This window comes from Primulina tabacum, chromosome 9 (assembly GCF_025594145.1).
Source record: "Primulina tabacum isolate GXHZ01 chromosome 9, ASM2559414v2, whole genome shotgun sequence".
Lineage (NCBI taxonomy): Eukaryota > Viridiplantae > Streptophyta > Magnoliopsida > Lamiales > Gesneriaceae > Primulina > Primulina tabacum.
The window spans coordinates 22,919,105-22,927,480 of NC_134558.1; positions in this window are offsets into that span (position 1 = coordinate 22,919,105).

Consider the following 8,376-nt stretch of genomic DNA (forward strand, 5'->3'; position numbering starts at 1 on the left):
TAAAAATCCGAGATTGGATGAAGACTGAACAAAGCCGACAATAGCTATACCGACAAGCGATGAAGAGAACTAGAGTTTTCAGTGGGTGACTACATATTCGTTAAAGTAGCACCTATGAAGGGTGTCATGAGATTTGGCAAGAAAGACAAACTCAGTCTGAGATTCATAGGGTCGTTTGAGATTTTAGAGAAGTTTGGGACATTAGACTATAGAGTGGCATTGCCACCGATGCTAGCTGGAGTTCCTAATGTGTTCCATATCTCGATGTTGTGGAAGTACATGTCGAATACTTCACATGTACTAAATTATGAGCCTCTGTAGTTGACTCCGAATATGTCATACGAGGAAAGACCCATACAAATTCTGGATAGTAAGAAAGAAGACTCCGAAACAAGGTTATACAAATGGTCAAAGTCAATGGGCTAAATCACTCGGAGGAAGAGGCTACTTGGGAAACCGAGAAGGACATGAGAAGTCACTACCCAGAGTTATTCGATAAGTTTTAATTTCAAGGACAAAATTTCATTTAATGGAGGGATGAATTGTAATGTCCAAAATGCGATAACGTAATCCAACTGAATGCAAATTTAGGAAAAAGGAAAAATGACTAATTAAATTGTTTTAATTGCATAAATTAATTACGGTCGGCATGTTTACATGTTTAAAAGGTAGATTTCTGCTAGAATGTGTAAAACTGTGTTTTGAAGGTTATTCGAGGAACGGAGGCCGGGAACCGTAAAAGAAAAATATATTTATTAAATTATTATTTTTAATTATTTAATATATGGTATAATTTAATTAATATTTTCCAAATGTGGTATTTTGAGATATTTTTACACGCCGAGTCGTATTTTAAACCAGCAATCAATTTTTGACAAAAATAAGACTTTTTGAGAACTCGCTAATATTTACACAAACTTTCCGAAACAAAATATTTTAATTATTATCTAATAGGCCTACTATACTAGGTTAATGGGCGTAAGCTTGCACCATGTGATTTATATCAAACTTAAAGCCAACAAACCCCTAACCTAAACACACCCAACTTGTAATGCCCGAGATTTTTATTCTGTTAATCTGCGATAATTGATTATGAATTGATGTGATTATAGACGGAAAGGAACAGACCGGGGAAGACAAAAGAAGACATGTTATGTACGAGGACTGAACCCCTCGCGCATATGCGCGACGAAGCAGGGCGCATATGTGCGACGAACAAGGCGCATATGTGCGAGGCAGGTAGAGAACCTCGCGCATATGCGCGACACGAGCCGCGCATATGCGCGAGCATGGCAGAGAACCTCGCGCATATGCGCGAAGAGAGGACGCGCATATGCGCGAGCAGTTGCAAGGAAGAACGCCGAGACCAATAGGTCTCGTGCATATGCGCCGAAAGAGGTCGCGCATATGCGCGAGACGGGCAACATGAAGATCGAGCCACTTGGACTTGCCATGCATTTATATGTTAAACAATCCTATATCCTTTCAGACTTTGCACGGAAGGAAACTGAAAGCTCCAGAGAAATTTCCCAAGTTCTTTGAATCGTAGATTTGCGATTTTACAAGATCCGTCTGGCAGAATTTTGATCCGAGTTGATTTTCGAGTTCCTTTTGTCAAGAGCTTTCGACAGGACATCATTTTTACTACTTTCTTTTATGATTTGAAAATCTGATATGGGAGGAATCATGATATGACTGTTATTATCTGTTCATGAGATTGTTGTCATTGTATAATTGAAATTAGATCGAAGAACTGGATACCGTATGAAATCGTTATGATTTTCAGAATTGATTTGATTGAGATTATACATATTTGATATCAGATTGTGTTAATCGATCGATTATGAGTTGTTGAGATTGATATCTGTTGATATTGTATTACTGGGTATACCGAGATTGTGCCGTTATGCCGTTGAAACAGAATTAGATTGAGTTTTGATTATATCCAGTATTGATTGGGTTATATATTGATATTGTACTCCTCAATATTGTCATTGCCAGATTGAGTATTGACAGTCTTCGAATTCGAGACTTCGACTTGATCAGATCGACAAAAGAAAGGTATAAATCAATGTCGAACCGGGAAGATACGACTCGAGTTAGATCCGACTTGAGTTTCCCAAAACCACATACCTTATCTTATGGCATTGATGTTTGCAATTCATGAGATTGATATGCTTAGTCTATTGATTTATAGCAAGGTATGTATTGAGTAATAGGCTGATGTGCCTAGTCATTGGCGGAAGTGCCAAGTCTTTGGCGGATGTGCCAAGACACTGGATGTTTGGTTTATATCGATGTTGCTTAGGAGCAGATCGACTTCTATTGCTGAGATTCGATATAGTGTGCCAATTTCCAGGACCGGGATTCCTAGATTAGAGAAGAGTCGAGTATGAGATTATGAGTCAAGAGTTTGATTTATAGTTTTATATCGATTCATGTCTTTCAGATTATGATACATGTTATTAATATCTGTTTATATGATTGCATGTATACGTTGTTTATACTGGGAATATATTTCTCACCGGAGTTATCCGGCTGTTGTTGTGTTTGTATGTGTGCATGACAATAGGTGGGACAGGATCAGGGGTCAAGAAGAGGATGAGAGATCAAGATTAGCGTGGAGATCCGGACTTAGAAGTAGAATTGGCTTTCAACACTTGATGTATAGTGGTTGAACCTTAGTTTGAGATAAATGTACTTTGTACAAGACTTGTACTTTACTTTCGATGTTTATATCAGATCGATTATCATATGTTCAACACTCATGTATTTTGAAAAAAAATAAAAATTTATGACCCAATTTACTTAATCGTTACATTTGATCCTAATAATGATTTAAGAAGATGAATTAGGTTCGGATCCCCACACAACTCATGCACACATCACAAAAACACACACTAGGACTCTCCATCAGCCAAGACACATACACATCACCCAATTTTTGAGAAGCAACTCACGACAATTGGAAGAGAAATTTCGGAAAAGGTCCTTTCTTCGTCAACGTCCCTCGCATCGCAAGCCGTTTTTCGTGAATAATAAACACAAAGGCACGCCTTAATCTTCTTTCACTCATCTTTCAAACCATATTTGAAACGTCCACTACTTTTTAACTTTAATATTATACAATTTTTTTGGAAACATGTCATGTAAAATAACTCAACATTTCGAACATCCATAAATTAATTTAACATTTAAAATCTTAAGTACATAAACATTCATAAATCTTCAATTAACAGAATTCAGCTCCAAACTTTAACATTATCATACTAACTTCAAAATAAAGCATAAAAATCTCTAATTAAATTATTAACAAAATCTTTAAAACTATAACTATCAAGCTAATGGGAAAACAAATGTCTCTCGGGAGTGTACTGCCAGACCCGATTCACTCAAGTGTTAGCGCCTCCCTCAAAATCATAATCGCCTACAACCATCCAAACCTAGTGAGTCTAATGACTCAGCATGTTCTAACCATACATAACAAATAATACATATAAAGGCACATGAATTAAAATCATACTTTTATTTAAAATAGACTTATAATCATAAATAAATCATAAATCGTCAAATCGTAAAGCTGTCAATCATTTATCATTTTGGGTGAAGTTTAATATGTGAAAGTGACTAGCCTTTATCCTTTGGTCGACTGATCAGTCTTAGCTAACCATTGTGCATGGGACGGGCACTAGGCACCGACGTAAAATGAAAATACGATCGTTGGGCTTTCTATGGGGCTTTCTTCTGTAAACGGGCTCCCTCTGGAGCCTTCTCCCTCATGATATTCCCAATCATATATCATATCCTCTTTGTCACAGTCAATTCACATCATTCAAAATATTTTCTTTTCCTTTTTAAATCATAAAATATCATGTCCTTTCCACATTTGAAAAATAGCATGTCAATAGTAAAAATTGTACAACTTTATCATAAATCATAAAATTCGATATTTTCAACATAAACATTTTAAAATATCATTTAGCATGTATTATGATTCTTCGGGGCACTTCCAAGCCTTTCATACTACCTGAGACGTAAAATGACCATTTTACCCTTGGACCCTAAAATTCCCGATTTTGACGTTCTCTTGCCTTTATTGACTCGAGCCTATCCCATAGTATCATATAAGCTTAAAATTGACTTCTAATATTTTCCTTAGACGTAAACCCAAGCCTTTTGATTTAATTACTTAATTACTAAATCGTAAAGCGTTTTAATCCAGAATAAATTCAAAATTAAATATTTTCTTACCAAACCTTAAACATAAAATTTTCATCCCTAAACTTAACATGACACCTTAAAATACAGCCATAAACATTTCTTAGACATAAAATTACGCTCCTCAACTAATTTCTCAATTCGTTTTAAAACTTAACCGTACGTCCCGGTTTTAAACCAATCGACTCAAAACTTAACCAAACCTGAACCATAGCTTATTAAAACCTTATTAACCCTTTTTCATCCCAAATCAAGCCAATTAAAACCCTCGAACAAGCCTAGATACCTGCTGGAAAGTTCTTACCCTTGGTTCGAAAACCCTAACTTGGCACAACCTTGAGTTCCTTCAAGCCTAGGATCTAACCATCATTTCCAGCCACTAACCAACCATCCTAGGACCTAGACCAAACCATAGACTAGCTGCTGGACCAAGCCCTACAGCCCACGCACGACCACAACCCTCAAACCGTAAACCCTAGCTTTACGCGACCGACACTTCAAGCTACATCCCTAAGCCTTGCACCATCCTTCCTACAAGCCATCTAGGACCATGACTAGACCCTACTAGGACCCATGAACATGTCCAACAGCAGCACATGGCCTGCTCTTTCCTAACCCTCAAAACCGAACCCTAATTCCTCTATCAACCAAATTTTCGTTCAGCCCTTGCCCTCACTTGTTCCAGCCCTTAGCCAAGCTTATATGGACCTTAAAAATGTTGAAAATTGTACCATCCCATAGCCCTACCATCGCATCCCCTTTATGCATCATAATCATGAGTTTAGAAACACAAAAACTCAAGTTTTGTTCATGTTATGCCATAAAAACGAAAATATACAAAGTGTATCATATTTTCCAGTGAAAACATGATTAAACACACATAATATGATTTGAATGGTGCAAAAAAAAGGTTTAGAAAAGTGACTTTGCAGTTTAAAACTCTCGAAACATGAATACCGTAGTGGTGGAAGTCAGTGACGAACGGAGGATGATTTCTAATTTTTTCTACCATTGTTTCTTGTCAAAACCTCACCAAAATGTTAGAGTAGATGCCCTGTCAGCCAAATATTGGCTAAGAATTTATTGACTCAGTTGTAATAAACAACCTTTATTTTAATATAATGCATTATTTCATAGTTTGTTATTTATTTATATGTATACACATGTGATCAACATAGATAACGACCTTGATTATACTTTAATACAATTGAATCGTAATTCGATGTTGAAACTCATTGTAAACACTGTATAATCTAAATTCGTTCTTAGTCGATTCATCCGCCTAAAACATGGATAAATGTCGCTTGAGCTCGAGACTAGCATCTGTGATGTTGTGTACCGCGTTTCTTGGTAAGAGCATAGAGATGTCTAAACACGCAGATGGGTAATAATATGATGATTATACCAAACTGCCCTCCCTAGGACTTTCCAAGTGGTTTTCATTCATCGAGAGGATAAATCCGTGGTTATGATTGTACACCATTATTCTTACGACCCGGAAAACACTGAGGCTCTATATGCTAGGGCTGTGCTTTGACTCATTTACCGACTCCAGGAGGGTCATCAGGTGGCGAGATTGGGTACAATTGCGAAGCTTGTAGGAGCCAGTGCATTGTAGTTAGGAATTCACAGCTCACCTACGGGTGTGGATATCATGTGTGATATGATGAAATAATAATATATGGAATATTTGGCCTGTGTATGAAACGTACGTTTGATAAGGAGTTCTCCAATTGTACATGCAATGACACTATTTATTCTCAAATAAGTGTCACATATTTATCGAATTCTTATACAACCCTCGATGAACCAATGGTTGCAGATGGGATATATGAGATGAAGGGACCTTACCGTATGTTAATTATAACTGGCTGGTTCTTGCAGGCAATATCAATGTTACCTAGAGAATCATGGGGCGATGTTACTAGACGCTCGTACCATGATTCGATGGGTTTAATCAGAGATATGATTTCTGAAATTCTTATGATTAATTGTTGATACATAGAATGGAGCAAATTAGGGTAAGCCCGAATAAAAGATTATGTCCTGAATCACAAAGAGTTATGAACCCATGACTAGCTGTATCCCTGAACCGTTGTGGGTCACACAAGCACTGTATCATTTGTTCACGTGGAGAGAAAATAAATTCAAGAAGTTAAATTTATAAAAATAGAAAATTCAAGGAGTTGAATTTATGATAATCAAATTTCAGAGAATAAATTCAAGGAGTTGAATTTATGATATTTAATTTGGAGAGAATAAATTCAAAGGTGTTGAATTTGTAAAATATGAGAATTTAATTTATTAAACTCAAAAAGTTGATTTTATTAAATATTAAATTAAATATAGTGGGAACCATGTTTAATTGGCTTGTAGGAGTACAAGTCCAACATACTAAATAATTAAAATTCTTAATGGAATTTGATTAATTGATTAAACTAGTTGGACTAGCCTAATTAATTAATCAAGCTCATTAATGTTACTTAATGCCCAAATATTATATTATGATAATTAGAGAGGACATGAACATTTTTATACGCTGGTTTTGATACGCTGATGATTACTAGGATTTTTACTCGTTTATGTTTACACATATTTTGTTGGATGAGTTTGGCCATTTTAAATTGCTATATTTTTAATTGTCAAATATTTACAGTTATTTTTAGAACAATATGTCTTTCAGTAGAGTTGCATGCATGCAAAATATTTAAATATTATTTTCGAAAATGTGAGCGAAAAAAAAAAATTTCAGCATTTCAAATTCATAGACGCCACAGTTGGTATCAGAGCAAGGGTATTGTATAGGGTTGTGCCACCCTCAGCTTCTGTAGCTCAGTCTTCAAGCATCAAGTCTGTAAGCTTTTATGTTTTTTTAAATGATTTACTGCTATCACCTGCATAATTAGATGATATACGTTTTACGAGATTTACAATGCATGTTTAGCTGCTTTTATGATTTAAGGACTTATTATTTGAAAACTAGATTAAATTGCATGATGGTTACGTTTATAAATTGGACTGTATCAGATATCATGCCTCCCAGACGCACTTCTAGTGCAGATCATCAGGATGAGATTCCTGGAGACGACAGAGGGCCTCCGTCACCACCGTCTGTGGATACAGCTATCCGTGTACTAGAGGGTATGGCTAGACTATTGGAGCAGGTACAATAGGCTCTCAGACCTCAGAATGATGTTTTTGAGCAGTTTAGGCGGCTCAACCCAAAGGAGTTCGGGGGTACCACTGATCCAAACCTGGCAGAGGGTTGGATTCGATATTTGGAGCTACATTTTCAGCACCTTGATATGAGGGACGACAATCGGGTCAGGTGCGCCGCATAAATGCCGAGGGATGATGCATCCCCATGATGGGAGAGAGCTGTCAATGGAGTGAACCTGGCCACCCTCACTTGGGAGCAGTTCAAGGAGATGTTCTACGACAAGTATTTTCCAGCGGATGTTAGGGGCTGCCTGACAAGGGAGTTCATGAGTCTCCACCAGGGAGACTCTACTGTGGCGGAGTTCATCCGCAAGTTTGACAGGGGCTGTCATTTTGTGCCTCTCATTGCTAGAGATGCTGCCCAGAAGCAGAGGAATTTCATGGATTGGCTGAAACCGACGCTGTGCCGGGATGTGATGCTGATGAGACCGAATAGTTACGATGAGGTGACTGGTTGTGCTTTCCAGGCTGAGCAGGCCTTGAGGGACATCGATTTTGAGATACAGCGGAAGCGGGATCAGGCTCAGCCCAGCCAAAGAAAAAGCAGTTTACCGACCACCGAGGCAGCAAGGGCAGCAGAGGCCCCAGGGACAGATTATGAGGCCTAGTCAGCAGAAGCCACCGCAGGTATCAGGGGCGCTGAAGTCGGCAGAGAGACACCTATGCACGCAGTGCAACAAGTTCCATCTCGGCAAGTGTTTATGGGAGAACTACAAATGCTTCAGTTTGCGGGCAGGAGGGTCATAAAGCAGCAGACTTCCCTAAGAACACGGGCCCCACTACTGGCCGAGCTTATGTGATGCATGCCAAGGAGGCCGAGGCAAAGCCATATTCGACATTGGTTACTGGTAACCCTTATGTTTAAGATTTTGATTTATCGCTTGATTGTATGAATTTTATGCTTGTGATGAAAATTAAATTATGGGATTGATAACTTAG